Here is a 24561-nt window from a genome sequence, read left to right as displayed (position 1 = left end):
ACTGTCGCCTCAAGGGCAGCGATCTCAGCATCTCTAGTCTCGAACTCTCTCAGCAAATGAGCCGTCTCCTCCTGGGAATGCTCCAGCTCACGCTCCAATTCACGCTCCCTCTACGCATAAAAAATAGAAAAATGGAGTGATACTTCACTTCGCGAAATTGGAGGTAAAAAGAATAAGAAATAAAGACGGTTACAAAAGGTTCATACCTGTCGTCCTGAGCCACCTCTGAGGGCCTCGATGGTTGTAGGTCGCAGCCGGTTCCCATCCTCCACAACTCCACGTGCCTGGACGGTGCCACCTTCATTCAAATTTAGAGAAGGTTCAAGTAAATGCATTCTTATGTAATAAAGCATAAAATATTAAAGACAGCCAAAGCTGGGGGCTTACCCTCCTCACGACGTGCTGCCACTCATGCAAGCCAGCGTCAGTCACCGCCTCGCTGAAATCCCGGATCTCCGAGATCACCTTCATGCCCGCCAATTCAGTGTACTCCAGCGTCTCTGGAAAAGCTGGGGGCTCGACGCCCGCAACCTCGATCTCCTGCAAAACTCAAGTAACTCATTATTTGCTAATAATTCAGCATTAATCGGATTCATCAAAGACAAGTAAACAGTAAATATGCTTATCACGATCGACCAGTACGCCAGCCTCTGGCGAATAAACTCAGCGTACTCCTCACCAGGGAGGAGAAGGGCTGCACCACTCGGGCCAGCTAGGTCGGCTTTCCTCTCAGCCTCTGAAGGCTCCGTAAACATCTTCCGTGGAGGATCGATGGGAACCGTAAAAGCGTCGCGAGAGCACTGCCGAGTAACACGCTCACCCAAGTACCACACAGGCCTCATGGGCGTCATCAACAGCAGCCTACTCGAACTCGGGGGACGAAGAACCTCAGCCACAAAGGTTTGGGCCCTAGAGTAGCTCTCCCATGGCCGGGGCACCCACTAAATCAAGGAAACGAGGGGTCATTTCTATGATCATCTCTAAATAAGAAAAATGAATTGAAGATCAAAAGACACTTACGCTGTCTAAGCTCAGGGCATTCATGCCCCTCCGACAAACATCGTAAGAAGACCACTGGCTCTTCAGACGACACACGATCCAGTCCCTCACGACGAGGTATGCTCTCGGTATTTCCGCCGCTCTCGTGGTCGCAAAGCTAGGAAAGTAGGAGTACACACACACCTGTAGGCAAAATAATAACGGTTATAAATCATTCTCTACAAAAATGATCTTTCATATTTTCAGAACATGATCTTTCATATTTTCAATTAAGGTTCATACCGCCAAGAGTAGTCCAGGGCCAACAGTGGGAGGAGAAGTCCCCTTCTCCATCAGCTCCGGATGAACCATGGCCCTCATGTAACGTGTGAGGACCGCAAAAGTAGGAGTAACTGAAGAGTCTATCGATCCGAAATACTTAAGGGGGGGGGGGGGGTGAATTGAGGATTTAAAACTTTTGAAAGTTTTTTCGATTGTATGAATATAATTGATTATTTAAAGTTTATTGATTAAACTTTAACTAATCCACTAATGAACAAATAAAACAAAGTAAACGAACGAATGAAAGAGAAGAGACACACGGTTTTTGAATTGGTTCAGTTTCACAAATCGAAACCTACGTCCACTATTCTCGATTAATAAATTTAGTACCTTTCTACGGATTACAAATTTACTAACCCAACTCGTACAACTAACTCTAGCTGTAACTCAATGAGTACCGTTAAATACTCGAGTGACTAACTTACGCTAATAAGAAAGCACTAATGATTCTACTAAAAGTTCAAGTTAATGAACGAGTAAGAAATCAAATAAGCACTATTATCTTATAACGATAACAATAAGAACGAATGCAAACGGTTTTTGCTCTAAAACATGGTTTTTGCTTTTTGAAAATATATGAAAGTTATGCTCAAAGGTCTTAACTTTTAATGATGTAAAGTATGAAGTATTTATAGTAAAAGAGGAGCAAGGGTTTTGGTTTGTTAAAAACCCTAAGTGCCGTGGAAGTCTTGTAAAGCAAGAAAGAATTAGGTTAAATCTTTCCTTAATTCTTTTCCAAGATTTGCCTTAATAAATAATATCTTCCTATCTTAACAACTCACCAATGTCTTGGAGATTAGGAAAGATAATATAAGGAGATAAAGAAATCTCTAACAAATATTATCCTAATACCTTAACCCTTATTCAAGCAAAGGTTTATTGCACAAGAAAGAAATTACTATTCACGTTTTACTATTCACAGCACTATTCACGGGGCACTATTCACGCAGCACTATTCATCCCTAATATTTTTATAAGATAGAAAGGAATAAATCAAATAATAAAGAGATAACAAATCTCTAATCAAATATTATTTCAAAGATTTACTCAATCTTTTCCTTCTATCTTTGCAAAAATAATATCTTATAAGTTAGGAAAGAATAAATCAAAATAATATAAAAGAGGTACTAAATCTCTAATCAAATATTATAAAGTTTTACACAAAACCCTAACTTGTACAAAGAGTAACCGTGTATGGGAAAGAAACGACTCATAAGCCCAATCCTCTTTCACGAAAACCCTAGGTAAGATAAATTAGGTTTAGGGTTTTTATAGTATGTAGAAACTAGAAACCCTAATTAGTAAGATGCCTCAACTCATAAGTTGATTCAATCATAATTACTAATTATAAGCTAATAGTAAAACCATACTCAATATAAAAATAAACTCCCTTGTAAAATCTATACTTTTACTAAAACATTCAAAACAGTTTTCCAAAAACAATTTAAAAACTATTTTGTCGTGTGTTTTATAAACTTCACATCTCAATGTTATAGTAGAAGAGCTATAACATTGAGCTCTTATATAAGTAATGTTATAGCTGTGAGGCTATAACTTTACCAATGTAAGAAGTCCATTCTTACGTTATCATTACGAGATAATCACCTACGCTATTCTAATCTTCGTTAGGAGATCTTCGAGTGTAGGCTAATTCATTATTCAAGCTTGATCAACCTTTAATTGAGCTTCATCTTCTCATGAATGCTTGAACAATTCTTCAATTATTTTGTAATATCTTGATCCTTGATTGAGGGCTTGAACATAATATAAACGCATCATACTTCCATCACAATTCCTTAATGCTTGCGATTAGTAAGTCCAATCTAAAAGACTAAACAAACAATTACGCGCAACGAGTATATAAAATATAAAGAACTCTTGACATCATCAAAATATAAACATATATTCTATATGGTTCAACAAATTTCAGCTTTTTGATGATGGCAAGTCTCCTAAAATTGTGACTAAGTATGTAGTTCCCCCTCAATATAATACCGTCATCTTTATAGATAAAGTTCAACGCAAGATCAAAACAATTATGTACAAGACCAAAACTTTAAGGACTTTAAGAGACAATAGGTCTAGACAAGGAGCAAGCTTAGGCAAATACTAAATCATGGTCATTTCTTCCCCCTCTTGACATCATCGAAAAGACGAGAACAGACATAAAACGACTAGAATGATATCAACCGAGGCAAGAAATATATATTAATCAAAGCACATATTATAGTATAAGAACGATTTCAACATAAACAAGCACTATAAAGTGTGTAATACAAACGAAGATGAGTATATATTTTTGTAAGAGAGAATGTAAATAGTCACTCCCCTAACTACGACCTACAGAAGCATGCATACAATCTAACATGATAGATATCTCTAGCTACCGTACATATACACTCCAACCAATCGAGGTCCAAAACACATGCCGAGGACTTACATATGAATGTGAGGTGAGGTAATTGGGTAAGAAAGGGCAAAATAATTTGGATATGTGGAGGTAAAAGCCAAGCTAGCACCGAACACAACCAAAAGTAACCAAATTCCACTATTCAACCCAACTTGCAAAATGATGCACAATGCCAAGTATGGCACAACTCACTCACATCAACAAGTACTTCTCCTCAAGTAATATGGAAATAAATAAGAATAGGAGTAATAAGAGACTTCTGCTTTTTATTTTATAATAACATTTTTCTTCTTTTTTTCTCCTTTTCTTTCTTCCTTCCAATATTCATCACAGCACCAACCAAATTGACCACAACAAGACTTCCAAATATATCAACAAGACTTGCTTGACAAGGGTAGGCCATATGGAATGTAGTTGAATAAATAGGTCAAAACAAGACAAATTTGGCTAATGTGAGGTTAGTAGGTAAAACGTAAAGGAAGGGTTGCCTCTCCACATGTGTCAACACCACAAATCCGAGTGTATACAGGTAATAATAGACAAATTTCATGCTTATGCAATTTGATGTTACATGCCATGTAAGGAGTACTACTCACATCCTAAATGAAACCAATCATGAATGTCACTGGTTTATGAAACACTAAACCTTAGAATGTATATGTGATAAACAAGAGTTATGGTTTGTATACAACACAAAATATAATAGACTAGCAAACGGAATATTCTCATAAAATAATAGAATACTATATAAGAATGTACTTGCAACGGAAAATACGAACACAGTCATACAATCTTGACTTAACTAGTCAATCATACGGTTAGGAAATAATTATGATAGTTTACGTGCCACCGATTAAACCAATTTCCAACCGTAAAGTCTCAAAACGTTTTCTAGCAAACGATTTTGTCAAAATGTCTGCCCATTGTTTTTCCATACTAAAAAATTCAAGTTTTATATTCCCCTTCTCAACATGGTCTCGAATAAAATGGCGTCTTATTTCAATATGTTTGGTACGTGAATGTTGTGTGGGATTTTTAGAAATTATTATCGCACTAGTAATATCACATAAAATAGGAATACATCCTACATCAACACCATAATCACGTAATTCTTACTTAAGCCATAATAATTGAGTACATACCAGTCCTGCAGCGATATATTCGGCTTCAGCAGTTGAGAGAGCAACCGATTTTTTTTTCTCCGAACCCCACGTAATAATGCACGGTCCGACAAATGTGGCGACACCCGACGTGCTTTTTCTTTCTAGAGAACATCATGCGTAGTCGGCATCGAAATAACCGACTAGATCGAAGTTACATTCCATTGGATACCATAAATACAGCTTGGCCGTTCCAATTAAATATCGTAAAATCCTTTTTACGGCCGTCATATGCGACTCTTTGGGAGATGATTGATATCTCGAACAAACGCATACGCTAAACATGATATCTGGTCGACTTGAGGTCAAATATAACAATGACCCAATCATACCTCGGTAAGTTGTTTCGTCAACTGACTTACCGTCTTCGTCTAGTGTTAACTTCTTATTTTCGACCATTGGAGTAGACATAGCATGAGAATTTTCCATTCCGAATTTTCGAATTAATTCCTTGATATACTTTTGTTGATGGATTTTAATGCCTTCATTAGTTTGTTGTATTTGCAAACCTAGGAAGAATTTCAATTCTCCCATCATACTCATCTTGAACTCGGAGGTCATCAACTCAGAAAAATTCTTGCATAGGTTTCGGTTGGTCGATCCAAAGATAATGTCATCGACGTATATTTGAACAACCAAAAGGTCAGAACCCTCGGATTTTAGAAATAGAGTTTTATCAACATATCCTCTGTTGAATCCACTGTCAAGTAGAAACTTGGATAATCTGTCGTACCATGCCCTAGGTGCTTGTTTCAATCCGTTTTATCTAACTTGAAGACGTGATCTTAAAATTTGCTATTCTTAAATCCGGGGGACTGTTCAACGAAGACTTCTTTGTGTAAATACCTATTCAGAAATGTTGTCTTGACGTCCATCTGGAAGTGCTTCATTCCTTTATGTGCTGCGAATGCTATCAGAAGTCTAATAGCTTCAAGACGGGCAACAGGTGTGAAAGTCTCGTCATAATCTATTCCTTCTTGTTGATTATATCCTTGGACCACCAATCTTGATTTATTTCTGATAATGACTCCGGCATCATCTAATTTGTTCCTAAAAATCCACCTTGTTCCAATGACAGATCGATCCTTTGGTCTAGGAACTAAATGCCAAACCTTGTTTCATTCGAACTGTTGTAGCTCTTCTTGCATAGCTACAATCCAATCTGATTCTGCAAGAGCTTCATTGATATTTTTTTGGTTCGATCATGGATAGAAATGAGTAGAAAGAGCAGAAGTTATTCAAGGATCGTCTCGTTTGAACACCCTTCTTAATATTCCCTAGAATATTGTCCATGGGGTGTGAGCTCTTGTATTTCCACTTTGTTGAAGTACTTGGTTCTTCATCGTTATTTGAGCTTGTCCCAACTTCATTTGGATCGGAATTGGAGAAATTACCCCCTGAATCCAATACGGGTGTTGTATTAGAGCCGTTTATAACTTCGGACTCTACACCTTGATTTGGATCCAATGTTATAGTAACATCACCTATAACATTAGTTTGGGAGTCCTTATTTTGATTCAATGTTATAGCATCATCAACTATAACTTTGGTTTTCTCCTTTTTATCTTTTGAGGAACGATCAAGTTCATCACTTGTACCTTCAATCTCATTATCCTCCAAGTCCAATTCCGGGGGATCGTCTCTTGAAAGACGAAAGTCGGGTTCATCCAAGTCTTCTTCCTCATCCTGTAAAGGCTTATCAAACACGTTATCTTCATCAAAAATAACTTGGACACTTTCTTCAATACAGAGAGTTCTCTTATTGAAGACTTTGTAAGCCTTGATATGATCTGAGTATCCTATGAAAATCGCCTCGTCACTCCTAGGGTCGAATTTTCTTAACCTATTATTACCGTTATTATGAACAAAACATTTACTCCCAAAGCAACGAAGATAGGAGATATTAGGTTTTCGACCTCTAAGGAGTTCGTAGGGGGTTTTCTTAAGAATAGGTCGAATCATAGCACGATTATGGATATAGCAAGAAGTACTAATGGCTTCAGCCCAAAAGTTATGAGGTAAACCACTACACAAAAGCATTGTACGAGCCATATCTTCCAATGTTCTATTCATACGTTCAACGACACCGTTTTGTTGAGGAGTTCTTGGTGCAGAAAAGTTATGCCCTACACCATTAACTCTATAATATTGTGTAAACTCTTGATTGTCAAACTCGGTGCCATGATCTGTACGAATAGATACAAGATTAGTCTTATACTTATTTTGAACACGTTTCATAACACAATCAAATTCATCAAATGTTTCATCTTTTGAATGAAGAAAGATAGGCCATACGTACCTCGAGTAATCATCTACAATAACAAAGACGTACCTGGATCCTCCTCTACTCCTTACCTTCATAGGCCCACATAAATCCATGTGCACTAATTCCAAGGCTTGATTTGTGCCTACTACTCTTTTAGGTATGAATGATGATCTTACTTGTTTGCATCTGGCACACGTATCACACATCTTTTCTTAGTCGAGCTTGATTTTAAGTAACCCTTCAACCAAGTCCCACTTCTTGAGTTTGTTCAAGGTTATTGAGCTAATGTGACCAAACCGTTTATGCCATAAATAGGGATCATTAAGTGTAACTTTCATGCATGAAAAAGAGTTAGTAGGCACAGCATTTAAATCTACCATATAAACATTTCTTTTCTCGTGGCCTTCAAGAATAACATTGCTAGTTGCTTCGATTATAATGTGACAACTATCAGTATGGAAAACGACTTTGTTACCTTTGTCGCACAGTTGAGATATGCTTAGCAAGTTATGTTTTAGATCGTCCACGAGATAAACATAACTGATCGCGTGAGACTTAGAAATTCCGATTTTGCCAACGCCGATTACTTTTCCCATCTTGTTGTCCCCGAACGTCACTTTTCTTCCGTTGAAGGGCTTGAGTGAAAGAAATAGATTCTTATCTCCAGTCATGTGTCTTGAACATCCACTGTCAAGATACCATTGATTGTTTTCTTTCACTACTTCCTGCAAAAGGGATTAGATACAGTTTTTAGATACCCAAGCTAAGTTGGGTCCCTTATAATTAGTTACTCGATATACTAAATCCTTTCGAACCCAAACTTGTCTAATAACTGTTTTTCTAACCCTTGAGTTATTCTGCTTGGGAGGAGTTTTAGGTTTAGGGTTTTCTCTTGGTCTAGGAAATTCTCTGGGTCTATCTTGACTGTTTCCCTTGTGAATAGATGGTCGGACTCCCTTGGGAGGTTTAGTTTTCGGTACTTGTCATTAGTGTTGGAGTTAGTGTCCTCCACAATAGTGCGTTAACATAATAAATCTCATTAATGGAATATCATCAGATATTTAATTATTTGATCCTCGTCAGTTGATTAACGTAAATCGATAACGGTTGGCTAACTAGAGTTTGACGTTATTGTCGTGAGACGGCGGTGATCAACTGACCCCTTTCGGTCACACCTAAAGGAACGAACCCCAATAGACAACTAATTAATTGTAAGAGATACAATTTACTTAGTCCCTTGATTTGTAGACTAAAAAGTTAGTCGATTATTTTTAGAGAGATTTCGAGTTGCGAACTCGAGGAGCGGCAGTTATTATTTAATTATGCGATAATTGAATAATAAGTTTTGGGAAACGGGTTTTAGTTAATTAAATGGTAATTTACTAAAATTGTACTAATTGATTAATGTGATTAATATTAGTACGTAAATAATACGTGTAGTGGTACACGTATATTTACGGAGTGAATTGGACGAATTAATTATGGAAGTATTTAAACATGATACGATGTTTAAAATAAAATTACACGTATTTGTGCGAGAAATATAAGAACCAACATGGACCCGTAAATGGGCAAGTGGACCGTGTAAAATAGAGTAGTGGATGATTGATAACATAATCATTTCACCTTACCTTATATACTACCATAAGTTATCTTATATAAGATTTTGCATGTGATGTAAGATGAAAAATATAAGACAAAATTTGTCCACTACCACACTCAAAACCACCCGCCACTTTTCCTCCTATTTTACTCCATCTATTGTTCATTATTTACACTACCTCACTTCTTCACTCAAACTTTGCATGTGAACAATTATTCTACATCTCTCTAAAAATAATAAGCATGTTTTTACTAAGTTGTTTGTAAAACAAAAATTAATACTAAGAGTGTTAGTATTATTAACATATTATCAAGGGTATAATAATAATAAGTTTCTAGTTAATTACTTGTTATTATTTTTGGGTTTAGTTCTTGGGTGCATCTTGAAGGAGATCTTCTCTTTGAAGATTTGTAAGGAGGATCATCCATTTGGTATAAGCTCAAGAACAAGCTAGTAAGGTGAACTAGTTTGTGCCCTTTTTACCACAAATTCAATGTAAGGAAATTGTTTTTCCTTATACTTTCTTTTTATGCTTTCATATTAGCATGCATGTTACATAGATCACCTAAATGACAATTTATGAGATAAATTAATTTTATTAGAGAGTCTAATATGGATCTATGATCTTTCAAGTGGTATCAGAGCATAGGCTTGTAATTTGCATGTTGCTTTTAAGCACTTTAATGAATTATGAGATAATTTATAAAAACTTAAAAATTGTGTTAGAAGAGGTTTTAGCACGAAATTTTTGGGACATGCATACCTACTGATCTCAAAAGGTTTGTGGTATTTTTTGGTGATTTTTGAAGTTATTTTGCTATTTTTAATGATTTTTGGTAGAAAACCGAGTCAAAATGTCGCATTTTAGTTAAAAATTGACTAAAAATAGTTAAAGGTTGATTCGGTATATGGATTTTTTATGGTAGTTCATGCATGTTTTCTACTGATTTTATGCAAAAGGTTGAAGGTTGGTTCGAATTTTTTGCATGTTTATTGACTTTATGAGATAAAAGTCAAATTAATTAATCATAATTTTGAAACTTTTGATTATGCCCATGATAAATTTATTTACATTTAAAAATATTATTTAAATATCAAAAGTGATTTTGCATGTGTGTTTTCACTTTGTTTTGATGTTTATTGGTTTTAGTGGTTAAAAATCGATAAATATCGATCTTTTTCTTCATAAAATTTATCCGGAATTTTTGGGCAATTTTTCTGACATTTTGGTGTTCTTGGGAGTGTTCCGAAATACAAAAAATTTTTGTTTCAATTTTGTTGGGTAATTTTTCAATTATTTTGGATTTTTAATTAAATATTATGATTTTATCGATTAAATTGGCAAAATATCACCAAATCAAACTAATTATTCATCATAAAATTAGTGAGGACAAATTTTGAGGTTCAAAACAGTTTGGACAATTAGTTTGGACTTAAATGAGATTTAAGAGTTGATTATTGATTTTTACATGTTAAAAATCGATTAAATCCACAAACACCGAGATGGATACCAACGATTGATGGATAGGGCGATTTTGGCATCATTTTACAGCATTTTAAGCATATTTATTTAAGTTGAATGAATGAATGTCATTTATTTAAAGTATTTATCTTGTTGTACCTAGTATGGCCTAGTTAATTTTAATCGTTATTACCCGAAATGAATGGGAATATCGATTTGTTTGTAATTAAATATGATCTCGTATCGTCGGTTTGTAATTAATTAATAGTTTTATTTATTTTATTAATTAATGTATAATAAAAATAGTTATGTAATTCATTTGTAATAGTTATTTTTACCGACGTTTCCAAAAGACGGATTACATCGAGACAAAGTCTATTTTTGGAAGGTGTTCCAAATCCCACAAGGAAGAGCCACTTTCGGAATGAAGAGGCAAGGGACCACGGAGTTGGTTTCCGAAATGTAATAGACTAGTTTTTATTTACTAGGAGGCCATACTAGGATTTATTCATATGCTTACATGTTTGCTTGTTTTATTTTCACGTATGCCAAAATCGCCATTCACATACATTTTATTTTCGCGTTTGTCAATTCACGTCATTTACATTCACCGACTTAATTCACTTATAAGGAATTTATGACTAAATTGACAAGATCTCTCACATAACTAAAATTGAGATTAGCCTTACCAATTAGTAACACCTATGAATCTCTTGTTCATTAGAGCCACGCTCGCCCAAGCGGGGTGTTCTCTTTTTACCTTGGGTAAGTAGGGTGGTAAACGGTTATCACACGTCAAAATTGGTTGGACAAAACGGGATATAAGACGGTCTTGTGTTCCGGGGCTAGTAGATGGATTTAAGGAAATTCGTCGACCAAGAGTTCTAGAGGTAGAATTAGTCAACGTGACTTACCGAATTTACACAATTATGGGATGTTTCGCCCAAGCGATGCCTATTTTTGTCTAAAGACGGATCTTGGAATCATTTATATAATTTAGTGGGAGATCATTATATAAATGTTAAAACTTGTTGAACATGTTTTCACAAGTATTTTTTAAAAACAATGAATGTTAATTTTTCCTATTTTTTTCGTTCTTTTTCATTAATGTATTTACTATGACATCGCGCACTTCATCCTCCTTTCATTCTCTATTTATTATTATACTCGTTTCGTTCTTTCATAGGAAGCGGTTTCTTTGAAAGAATTCGGTAGCAATGATTGGTAACATGATTTACTAATTCACCTACATAAGCTTACAACAATTATTGCGATTATTATACAACTTAACATCCATACATATTTAAAAGGGTTTTTCATGTTGCAAACTCATATTACGAGTTTAAAAGTAAGTCACATTTTATCAAGAGAGTCTTGATTTCGAAAGTGACACCTCCGTCATGATGATGACATATTATTTTTAATTACTCAAGTGTAATTCAAAAGTTTACGAAAAGAGTTTTCAAAAACACTTATAATACTCCAATATGATACTGTCAAATGGCTCACTTCGAGAAAGGTCAAATCGATTGTTTATGCACTAAAGAAGTTTAGGCATATGATGACAATTGAACGGTTAGGTAGTCCAATTTCGCAAGAAGTTGAGATTTTACCACATGTTGCACTCACTTTATAAGTAATTCACTCTTACTAAGTGTATAAAATATCACAAATGACATGAAGAGAGGTCTTCATGAGATTAATTTTTGCTTGTTGAAGCAAAGCGGAATGTGAAAGTGAGTGGGAGTTAAGAAGAATCAACCCTAGATGTATGCGATATAACAAAGTTGAAAGAGACAACTACTCAATGGATAGGCTAGTTCCACTATCTTGGTATGAGATACCAAGTACGGGTCATTTCTTTGAAAAGAAGTTTACATGAATTGATAAAACATAAGACGTCTAGCATAGGATATTTTTGTATCGAAATGGTGCTAGATTAGCAATGATTTCGATAGGGACAAATGTACCTAAATTTGGTTTTAAAAGAATGTAATCATCTATGTTTATACATAGAAGGCATCACTCATGTGATTTAAAACAAAATGTTGTACCTACTCTTATGATGACTTGGTGGTTGGTTTAGACACTTAAGTTAGAGGAATTTTACATTCTTCACGAAAACTAAATGTTATACTATCTTGTAGATTTTAATGTCTCTATTCCGGTTAACCCAATTGATCAAACCTCAAGTAAATTCGTTTCAAACGAGTAAACGAAAAGCACATTAAACAACCATTTGATTGTGAGTCTTATGGTATGTGTGCATGTATTATGTTTTCTTTTGTAGAAAAGAAACACAATAGTGAGGTAATTGACCATATACATACGGATGTGTAAGGCCGATAGTTGGTAATATACATACTTGGTTACTTTTACCGTATTGTTAAGTAGATATGAAAACCTCGTATCTATTTAATATGACATAAAAGTGAGTTTTTGAAACGTGGAATATTTTCAAAATGAAGTAGTAAACCAAAAGCACGTCAAGATCAAGATGTTGATCGGAAGTTTCAAAGTAATGACTTTCAAGATCAAATGGGTAATATCAAGTAATGACCTTGATAATCACTAAGAAGATTGTGAACCAGTTCACATAATACCTTCTCCTTGGGACACCATAGTGTATGGTGTAGTCAAGTATATAAACCGAACTTTATGAGATATAGTTTGAGGTTTTTCGCAATTTTGTAAGCTATTTTCGTACTAAAAGTTTAAAACCAACTATAATAGCCTAAATTACTCCATATGAGATATGGATAGGGAGAGTCCCTAACTTGTCTTTTTATACATTTGGGACCATAAACGTTTATGTTCAGAACCAATTTATGTATTTGTAAGGGTTATCCAAAATTGAACCAGTTGGTTTTTACTCCTCCAAAACGAGATCAAAGAGTTTGTGACTCGTAATGCTGTCTTTTCAGAAATATTTTCATTTTCTGGAAGACAGAGTGGGAGAAATTTTGAACTTGCGGAAGTCCAAGACCCACAAACTGAGTACAATGAAAGAAGACGTTATCTATTGAGGCTCAGTGGTGAGTACAATGCAAAAAGACGTTCTTTATTGTGGCTCAGTGGTTATAAAGAGAAAAGTGACGAATCATAAACCCTCATCAAAGGCTTTTCTATAGTATGAACTCTATGTGATGGCGTGTCACCATGCAATTCGAATTGATCTCTTTGCACACGGTGCGATAAGGAAGGAAACATGAGATGTTTTCAAAGACTTGATTTAAGGTGAATACTTTGGTTGGTTACCTTGATCTTGTCGCAAAGGTTACATAAGATGTTTAAAATTTGGGCTTGTTATAGAGAATTTATGACAACCCAAATGACTTTATCAATTCGTATGGTCTTAGCAATATAGCTTCTCATGAGGATGAGATTCGGCAAATGAATAATGAAACTTTCTCCTTGGGAGAAGTTTTGTTGATGTTGTCAATGCTAAGAAGCCTAGCATGCTTGAAAGATTCCTTTTGTGATCTATATACGTCAAAGAGTTGGAACTTTGAGTTCATTCATGTAGTCTATCAAAACGGTATTACTCGAGTGTCGAGATAACAAGACGATACATGGAGTTTAGTGGGAGCGAAAGTGAGTTTCTTAGTCTAAATATGTGCTTGACATATTAGTGACCAGAAATGTAGCTAAGGTAATGTTTCTTAGTCTAAATATGTGTTTGACATATTAGTGACTAGAAATATTCTCGGGTGAATACTTGAGAGTAGCATGGCGCATATTAAATATCCGGATCTAATGAGATAGATCTCTTTGGGTATTAGCATTTTAGTCAAGAGACTTATGTGATAAGATTCTTGACTCGTTCAAGTTGTTGAACAATTAATATGATCTCTTGTGCTTCCGCTGCAGGATCTATTAAATATGCTAAAAGCTTCTCTCGTCGGGACTTATCATGTTGAGAATATGAGAAGTCATTACCAATCATTTTCTAGTGAGTGTCACTAGATGATTATCAAGAGCATCCTTGAGTACTTGAGAAGCAATGAGGATTTACTCTTGTAGTTTGGAGAAATTTATGAATTTTGTGTAAAAGGATTACACGGAAACATTCCTATGCTTATAAGATGTTATGGGCCTCGTTAAGGAATGGTTAGCATGTAAGAGTGTTATGTACATAAAGAATAATATGTATAAGAACTTATACATATATGTATAAGAAGTTATACATGTATAAAGAAGATATGTATGAGGAGTCATACATAAAAGATGTCATATGAAGAATGTGTATGTATAAGTCTTATACGTACAAATCATGAACGAAAAGCTAAGTACATTACAGCATCCGATGTTGTAAAAGAAATAGTTGATAACCGGAATTTAATAGAACTAGAGTAGTTCCGTTAGCCGAATATCATCTCCCGAGAGACTATAAAAACAGTGGGAGTGTTTGACTGGCTTTAGAACTAGAGTCTAAAAACTTGTTTAGACATGTACTTAGAAAGGCTCTATGTGATGAAAATATTGCATAGAACAAAAGAAAATTGCAATGGAAATTAGAGTGATGCAACTGTTGCTAATCCTCTAACCAAAGCCGCTGGCATAAGGTAGACATGATGGTTATGTCATCTCAATGTGATTGAGCAGTATACCTTAATTGCTGAAGATCGTTATGTAAATATTGGATAGATTATTGATATTTACATAAGTGATGATCGCATTCATTGTTAGAGTTTCTTTAAGAACTCAATTATTCAGTTTGACTGAAAACATTGAATACCTTGTTTATCTGAATAAGTTGTGGAGACAATGTTGAACAATATTCAAGTGAATAAGATGAACATTGTATTTTGTCCCTAGTCACTTAATGAGGTGACGTCTCGGAGTGACTAGATTGTATGTCGATTGATGGTTGTTCAACACCATAAGGTCATATGTGATGACTGGCCGATTACATAGGCAGAGTGTGTGACACTTTGCCGGACAGTGACCATTTAGAGAGTCCCTAAGTTCTATTATAGACGCCTGGTCGTGGCGGGGATCTCTAAGATGTTCTAATGAGTCGATTCTTTTGACTGGAGACTATTATCTGAGCAGGTGCAGTTTCCGAGTGACTTTGGTTTTTGTCCTAGGTCGTGCCGTGAAAGGAGGCCAAAAGGGCATTTACTAGGTCATGGTGAGTTGTATTGTGCAATAGGATAGATAGGGCATACAGGAATTGTCCACCCACGTTGGGTAACTATACCTCAAGGCCACTCGAGGAGTTAATGACTACAAATGCGTGGCCACTCTCGGAAGTAATCTGTGAGAGATTTTTCCGGTCAGGTAGTCACACTCCCGATCGAGAAAACCACTCGCGATGTGTTCAAGTGCAAGTGCGACCTGAAAGACACCTTGCATTGAGTGGGATTCTATTTTTGATTTTTGGCAATTCAACACTTGACAACTTCAACTTTTTTCATTTTCTTTTTGAACATTTTCAAAGTCACCCCATATGTAGTGAGGGTGCCTTATATTTGAAGCTTTAGGATTCTATTTTTGCTCCTCTTTTCATTTGATGCATTTTGCAAACTTTCTTTCACTTTTCATTTCATTGGACTCAAATTTGAACAATTTCTTTTTGTGCCCATTCCCTTTGATGACAAAATGTATGGTAGAACATGGATGATAGATGCATGGTTTCAAGGTTCACCTTGGAATAAATGGTAGCCAAGGAGTTATCACACTACAAGGTACTCTTGACTAGGCCTTAATCCATGGGTCAAAGGATACTAGCATGACACATCCTAGGGTGTTTTACAAGTATTCTAACAAACAAAGTCTTAAGAAGAAAAAGCATCTACTAGGGCCTATATACACTTGTCAAGCTTCCCAAGTAGACGGTTTCGCAAAATTTTCTAACATGCAAACTACATGCCATGATGCAACTAACATATATACATCCTAATGCAAATGATTATACCAACTAATATGCCAAATAATCTAAATGCAAGCCCTAAATTCACATTGTTTATACCGCATCAATCAAAGTAAAGCCACATAGTCATTAACATAAAGAGGAAAAAGGAGATTAGAAAGATCATACCATGCAGTCTTCAATATCCTCATGTCTCGGATGTGGCGTAGTCGATCAATGTGAACAAGGATAGAACAAACACAATATATACAACAATATATACAAGTCTATACTACAAAGGAAATGAACTTGTTTTTGGATTTTCAATTTTTCATGATTTTTTCGAAATTTTTGATTTTTTTTTTTTGGGTTTTTAAATAAAAGTTTAAGTTAGAATTTCCCATCCCCACACTAATATGGGCATTGTCCTCAATGGCCAATATGATAGGAAATTATGCAAGTATGATGCATGATTTCTATACTAAATGCAAGCTATACTAAGCTACACTACATGATGCATGGTTTTTTGTTTATGACGGAGAGCATAATTTAGATTACCTCCCGTTGCGTATGCATGTACTTCCCCAAACCGAGATAGACATTATTTATAATGTCTTGAATTATGGGGTAGTTCATGCACACAAGATGTAATGCATGAAACTATATATTGTCATTTTTTATTTTCAAATGGGAACAATAAAAGAACACCTCAATGGGGTCGAGGTGTTAGTCCTCATGTTGCTAGGACTCTCCAACTATGATCAAGATAAAAATAAAGAAAACAAAGAAAGAAGTAGACAAACCTCAAGAGGGTAGGAGCCTCCAAAGTTTGCTAGTCGTCCACCATATCATCATTGTCATCACTTTCTTCCATAGAAGCGGACTCATCTCCACTCTCATCTTCACTTCCATTTCCTTGCTCACTTCCCTAATCATCTTCATTAGCCTCTTCTTCCTCATCATCTACCTCTTCATCAACACCCTCATCATCAACAACCTCATCATCGACATTCTCATCTTCACCCGGTCTTTCATCCCTAGATGTACTTGGAAAGAAGACTTCCCTATCCGCCCAACTAGGCAAAGGACATGAAGGATCAAGTAGTCCTTGCCTAGCTAAATGAAGGAGGGGTGGATATTGGGCCAAGTATGCATCTAATCGATCATTGTAAGCTTTTTTATGCATCTCTTGCATAAGTAGAGTCATGTAGTCATTGCCCACTTCAACATCTTTGGGTTTGAACTCTTGATATTTGAATGGATAGGGTGGTTTAACAATGGAGGAGGAGGGCTCTTCAATCTCGCCCCTTTATTGACGGATGATGTATTCGGCGCCCTTGGAGAGTGGAAGTAGGTAGTTTGTTCGATGAACACTCAAGTGGCATATCTTGGAAGGCAAGGTGAAAGATCTAGCATCATTGGTTAGCCACCCATAGTTGGTGTCAAGAGAGTTATGCTTGACCCACTTGTACTTGTGAATCATGGCGTCCATGTCAATGAGATGACCCCCTTTGATCGCCACATAGGTGTTATTCTTGTTGAAACTTGCGTCAAAGTGCTTGGCCAAGAGAGTAACTAGACCTCCATTTACGATAAAAGCGGTGCCTTCTTTACCACAATCAACATTGAGCCATCTTTCCACCAAAAGCCTTAGAGCATTGTAAGGCTTAGTGAATTCCATTCCAACATTTAAGGCCGACTCAAGTAGAACACAATCGAGTTTGGTAAAATGATTAGTGTCTTTTCTTGCAATTATAGTATTCCCGATGACCTTGTGCCACACTCTAATGCCCGGATGGTGGACTAATAGAGCGCGACAAGCATGAAAGCTCACAAATTTCTTCCCGGAAATTGCCTCCCAAAGAGGAGCGGGGTCATACATTTCGGGCATCTTATAATAATATGGTGTATCACTAAGGCCTAATGCTTTACTCAAAACATCAAAGGTGATGCGCCTATTCGCATTGGCAAGGCGAAACTCGATGTATGTTCTAGTCTCTACCTTAGTCACTTTCAATGAACTTAAGAATTCCAAGTTAAGGGAGGGGTATGTCAATTCTCTTGTAGTAAACAATTTTCCCAACCCCATGGCTTCGAAGAAAGCTTTTGTTTGTTCAAGGACACCCAATTTGTTCAAGTCATCTTCACATATGAATTTGGTGGGCAAAATGGCTTTCTTAGCATACACTGCAAATGTATCCCTATGGGAGTTAGAAATGAAAATTACCTCCGGATAGTTTGATAATTGAGCAATTTCCGGAGTTTTTGATGTTGTTGCTTCCAAGGGAGGATCTTGTTGTTGTTGAACTTCCAAGTTTGCATTAGCAACAACCATAGCCATTGAAGCTTTCTTTGCTTGAAGGCATTGTTGCCTTTTTTAGAGTGCCTTTGTTGCTCCTTTTGTTCTTGCCATTGTTGATTATACCAAGAAAAGGTTGAGAATCTTCAATTTCCAATTATACCCAAATCGATATTTTAAATGAAAGGATTTGCCTTTGTATTTCAAAAATCGACTCAAAAAATAAAGATTTTGGTGCTTGGATTGATTATTATTGTAAAAGGAGTGATTAATTGTTGTTGTAAGGAAGTTTGAATTTAATTTTGTTGAATTTGGTTGAGGAAATCTTGTTTTTGGTGATGGAGAGGATGAGGGTTTTGGGGTTTTTGGGTAGTGTTTGAATGAATGAATGAATGAATGTGGGAAGGGGAATTTAAAACACCCGAAAATTTCAAAACTGCAGGGGGAAGACGAGCGGATTCCTGTCGGGACGCTCGGATTCTGCTCAATTTGACTTCAGTAAATCTCGCCTAAAGACGAGCGTCTTTCAGTGAAGACAAGCGGATTCTGCAAGTAAGACGAGCGAATTCCCTTAAAGACGAGCGAATTTTGTTACAGCGAATTTTCTTAATCTGCACTGGCAAAAAGACGAGCGTCTTCTTGCAAAAACGAACGGATTCTTTCAGACGAGCGTTTTCTACCTGGGACGCTCGGATTCTCTAATAGACCAAAAGTTTCAATTTTGCAGCTCATTTGGACGGACGGATTCTTCCACAGACGCTCGGATTCCCATAAGATGAGCGGATTACCCATAAGGACGCTCGGATTCCATCTGGTCTACCCGGATTCAGGACCATCCGTGCGCTTGCATATCCCGTGTCATTTTCATTCTTCAAATCCCGTGTTCTTCATTGTAGGGGCACTACGAAGGCATGAATAGCCTAGGCAGTTGCTATCCCCACACTAAGCTAAAGCACTACACATCAATAAAATCATTAGTCCCTCCCTCACTTCTCTCAAAAAATGATAAATATCTTGATCAAGGCATAAAAATCCAGAAATGACAAAAATGCAATGTAAGAATTAAAATGCAAGTTAGGGAGTTAGAAATATTTACAAATGGTGATTTGGAGAGGACTCCACCAAACTCTCATCGTTAGAGAGATGTCATGGGGGCATGTTCAAGGTGTTGTTGATGTTACTCAACACCTTGAAGAAGTAGTCAAAAGCTTGTTCATTGTCATGATAAGGATCCTTAATAGATCTTTGCACTTGTTGTCCTTCATGTTGGTCTTGATCGATAGCATTACCAATGTAGGGATTGAAAATTCCTTCAAACTCATCGTCCCAAAGACCACAAACTTCGTCTACTTGATCACTAAAGATCTCTTGAGTTGATAGAGACAACTCTCCCACTTTCTTGTTTTGGCCAATGAGGCCCTCTTCTTCATTGCTTGACTTTGGTGAGCTTTTCAAGCTCTCTTTGTTACAATTTCCTTGCTCTTTTGGTGGAGCATCATCGCCTTTCTTCTTTCATTGGAATTCCGACTTCTTCCTCTCATCCTTCCAGCTATAATGATCAACCATAAAACATGGTTCGTGCAAACGGGGAGCTCTCATGGTCTTGTCAAGATTGAAAGTTATGCTCTCATCTCCCACTTCTAGAGTGAGCTCTCCATGTTTCACATCAATCACCGCACCCGCGGTGTGCAAGAAAGGTCATCCTAGAATGATTGGAATATTGGAGTCTTCTTCCATGTCAACAATGACAAAGTCCACCGGGATGAAAAATTTCCCAACTCTTACGGGAACATCTTCCCATATCCCTAATGGTGTCTTCGTCGATCTATCGGCCATTTGGACTGTGATATTGGTGCATTTAAGCTCTCCTATCCCTAACCTTTTACTCATCGAGTACGGTATAACACTCACACTAGCCCCTAGATCACATAGGGCTTTGTTGATCGTGGTGTCACCAATGGTACACGGTATTGAGAAGCTTCCCGGATCTTTAAGTTTCGGAGGTGAACTCCCTTGAAGGATTGCACTACTCACCTTAGTGAAGGCGATAGTCTCAAGCTTCCGGATCGACTTCTTTTTCGTAAGGATGTCTTTCATTTACTTTGCACAGGCCGGCACGTGATTGATTAATTCCGTGAAAGGAATCGAGACTTCCAAATTCTTCACAATCTCCATAAATTTTCCAAGTTGGTCATCAAATTTGGGCTTGGCTAGACGACTTGGAAAAGGAAGTCTAATCACAATGGGTTCCTTCTCCTTGGCCTTGTCTTCATTTTTCTTTGAAACTTCTTCTTTTGATGGTTCTCCATCCTTGGAGTTTTGCACAACTTCTTCATTGTCACTAGCTTCCACAACTTCATCCTCAACTTCCTTCTTCGATGCTTCATACCTCGTACCACTCCTCAAGTGAATGGCACTAACCGTTTCATGTCTCGGGGGATTACTTTGAGGTGGTAATTGCCCCTTTTGTCTTTGTGAGCTTGAAGATGCTAGTTGAGTCAATTGGGTTTCCAACATTTTGGTGTGGGCTAGGATGTTGTTGATGGTGATTTCATTTGCTTGACTATCCTTTTGCATTTGAGTGAAAAACTCTTGTTGATTCTTTTGCATTTGGAGGACCGCTTTTTGAACATCAAAACCTTGGTCATTTTGTTGATTGTATGGAGTTTGATTTTGGTAACCTTGGTTTTGGTTGTAAAATGGTCTTTGATTTTGGTTTCTCATGGGAGGTGGGGTGTATGTTGGTTGAGGGTTTTGAACATTTTGGCTTTTGTATGAGAGATTTGGGTGGAATTTGATGTTTTCATTGTAATAATTTGAATAAGGGGAACCACTCTTGTATGCTTGAAAAGCATTCACTTGTTCATTTCTTCCTCTACATTCACTTTGGTCATGTCCCAATGTTCCACAATTCTCACATATCCCACATGGGATTGATGAAGATGCCGTCATGGCATTAACATGTTGCTTTGGTGATTTTGAGGGTTCTTCAAGTCTAGCCATAGCTTTTTCGAACTTCAAGTTGATGGTATCAATGTGAGGACTAAGTTGAGCACCCAATTGAGTAATAGAGTCCACTTCATGCTTTCCTCCTCTAGTAGCCTTGCGAGATCTACTATATTGTGAATTATGGACCGCCATTTCCTCAATCTTGTTCCAAGTTTGATTGTCGTCAACTTCGGTGAACATACCATTTGATCCCATGTTTAGAATGTTTCTTGAGTCTTCATAAAGACCATTCCAAAATTGTTGTACCAAGAACCACTCGATAAGTCCATGATGAGGACATGAGCGACAAATTCCCTTGAATCGGTCCCAAGCTTCATACAAGGATTCTTCATCTCTTTGCTTAAAGCCCGTAATTTGAGCTCTTAGCATGTTAATATTTTCCGGTGGATAGAACTTTTTGTAGAAAGCTAGAGCCAATTTATTCCAAGAGTCAATTCCGAGAGTAGCCTTATCAAGGCCTTTCAACCATTGTTTTGCGGTGCCAATTAGAGAAAAAGGAAATAAGACCCATCGAATTTGGTCTTGAGTTACACCGGATTGAGAAATCGTATCACAATAGTCACAAAAAGTCTCCATGTGAGAGTGAGGGTCTTCACTTGGCATCCCCCCAAATTGGCTTCTTTCGACTAATTGGATAAATGCGGATTTGTCAATGAAATTTCCGGTTAAGTGTTGTGGTGTGGGAGTACCATTGGGTAGGTTCTCCTCGGTTGGTACAGAATCTGATGAAAATTTAGGCATTGTGGGTTGATTTTGTGTTGCATTTTGTGTTGGGTTCTCCTCACCTTCTCTTGCAAAAGGGTTGACGGACTTAATAGCGTTTGGTTGAATATCTACAACCTCACCAATACCTCTCAATGTTCTCCTAGCAAGTCTTCTATTGTTTGTCCAAGTCCTTTCAATTTCGTGATCAAAGGGTAAAAAGTTACCTTGTGATCTTCTAGACATGCAAAATATCAACCAACTCGAAAATAATTAGAACAAACCTTGAAGAGCTTTACTTCCCCAAGGCAAAGAAAGACACAACTAATACCAATTTAAGAAAATCTAAATCAAGTTAACACCGTCCCCGACAACGGCGCCATTTTTGGTCGGACTCCCTTGGGGGGTTTAGTTTTTGGTACTTGTCGTTAGGAGCACCTAGACCAAAACACTATTTATAACTCCACAAACAACTCTACAATTAGTAAAGAGGCAAGTAAAGGTCGGATCCCAAGGGACGGGAATTGAGATAAGATTTTCAATTGCAACTAGCGGTGTGTAGGGGTGTCACAACTTGGGGTGTGAATAGAAGATCACTAAACTAAATAGCAATGAAAGTAAACAAGTAAGATGATTAAAAAGGGATGTAAACAATTGATAAAAGGCACTAGGGTGTCATGGGGTCATAGGGGATTCATGGGAATTGATCATACAAACATATTCTCAAATTATAAGCAAGCAATTATTGTTGTGATGGATCGAGTTGGTTTATATCTTACAATCCTAGGAAAGTTTGGGTCCCGGAGCCAAATCGATTAGATTGTACAACACCTACAAGTCGACTTAATCTTCCCTACTCAACTATATGCATGGTCTAATGAGACTCGAGTTGGTTTATGTCTTACAAGTCTCATTGAAAAGATAGGTGATGGGTAAAAAAAATGCAAGGATTCATAGGCTCGCATTTCAGCAAACATAACATGTGCATAAGTTGAGATCACAACAAGCAAGCAAATAAACTATGAAAACATATTAATTTAAGCATGAATCATCCCCTATGTTGGTTTCCCCAATTACCCATTAACCCTAGCTAAGGAAACTACTCACTCATTATCATGTTGAACATGCTAGCAAGGTTGTCAATCATACCAACAAAGTAAAACATGATGAATAAATGAAGATAATTAACAATAATTGAAAAGGGATTAAGAGAATTATACCTACTAATGATTCCAATAATAAAGCAAAGAATAATAGAAGTACTTGATGATTGATTGGAAGGTTGTCAATCTCCCAATAATAACCCAAATAATCTTCAATTACCCAAAATGAAAGATGAACAAAAGAGATATTAAGGAAATGAGATTTGTATTAAGACTTGATTACAAGATTAAAGAGAGATTTGATTGATATAAACTACACTAGAGATTGCTAAGAATAACATGATAACCTAATTAGACTAATGGGGTATTTACAGTGGGGATTAGGTACATAAATTAGGGTTTACTAAGGGCTTAAATGACGATTAAGTCCTTGAGGAATCGCCGGTCACAAGAGAGACTCCGGTCTCCTTTTCGCTGGTCTTTGAAAAATATGCGCATCCTTCATTGAATAAGTAGAAGACGGATTAGCTGTCACACAATCCGAGCGTCCAGGGCACGGGACGGGCGGATTGTGGGTCTTTTTGGACGAGCGGATTCTTGGGGTGGACGGGCGGATTATGGTGGTTCTGGACGAGCGTCCAGCTGAGGAAGACGCTCGGATTGCCTGTCTTGGACGGGCGGATTGTGAGCAATCCGCTCGGATTCTCTGTCAGCTTCTTCCTTTCTTCTTTTCTTCCTTTCTCTTCATAAAATCCTTGAGGATTTCCTCGAGGATGCAAGGATCTTTTCTCATCATTACCCATCTACTGTAGTATGTATAAAGGCCTTCTAGTCTTGTCTTCTCTTTGATGCTTGGTCATTGAATTCAATCAATTTAGCTCCATTTTGCCATGAAAATGCAAGGTTTGCACTCCTTTCCTACCAAGGGATCAAAACCTCAAAGAATATGCAAAACAAAGGACTAAAGACAATAAATGACCTAAATATGCACTAAAAAGCATGGGAACAAGGCTAATTCGGGGGCTAAATATGCTCAAATTATGGTCACATCAATAGATTTACTAGGTTTAGATTGATAAGGGATTTGTGAAGTGCTAGGTTTCTTGGTGTGGTCAAAGGCCATGTCATAGAACCAACGAAATTTGTTATTCCTTTCTTCGTTAGGTTCATTTATGATGGTTTCATCATCCTCGACAATTGTGGCAACCGTTTTAGCATGTTCGGCATTTTTTTTTATATCATGAGTCTTTTTGACACAGTTGGTTTGGATGTGACCCGTATGACCACAGTAATTGCAAATCAGATATTCAGGAAGATTAGTATACTTCCTTTTTCTGAAACCAAAATCTGAAGGTGTAGATTTTCATTTAGCG

At 36.9% G+C, this 24561-nt stretch overlaps 1 non-coding gene across 1 annotated transcript; it reads left to right on the top strand.

Moving 5' to 3' along the window:
• Nucleotides 1-21645: 21645 nt before the first annotated feature.
• Nucleotides 21646-21752, top strand: LOC141593541 (small nucleolar RNA R71). The gene has a single exon (XR_012521618.1). It is a non-coding gene; the product is annotated as a small nucleolar RNA R71 (small nucleolar RNA).
• Nucleotides 21753-24561: the final 2809 nt, after the last annotated feature.

The sequence above is a fragment of the Silene latifolia genome, chromosome 7 (genome assembly GCF_048544455.1).
Source record: "Silene latifolia isolate original U9 population chromosome 7, ASM4854445v1, whole genome shotgun sequence".
Classification (NCBI taxonomy): Eukaryota; Viridiplantae; Streptophyta; class Magnoliopsida; order Caryophyllales; family Caryophyllaceae; genus Silene; species Silene latifolia.
Note: the sequence above shows the minus strand (reverse complement) of the source record. Positions and strands in the feature narration are given on the sequence as shown.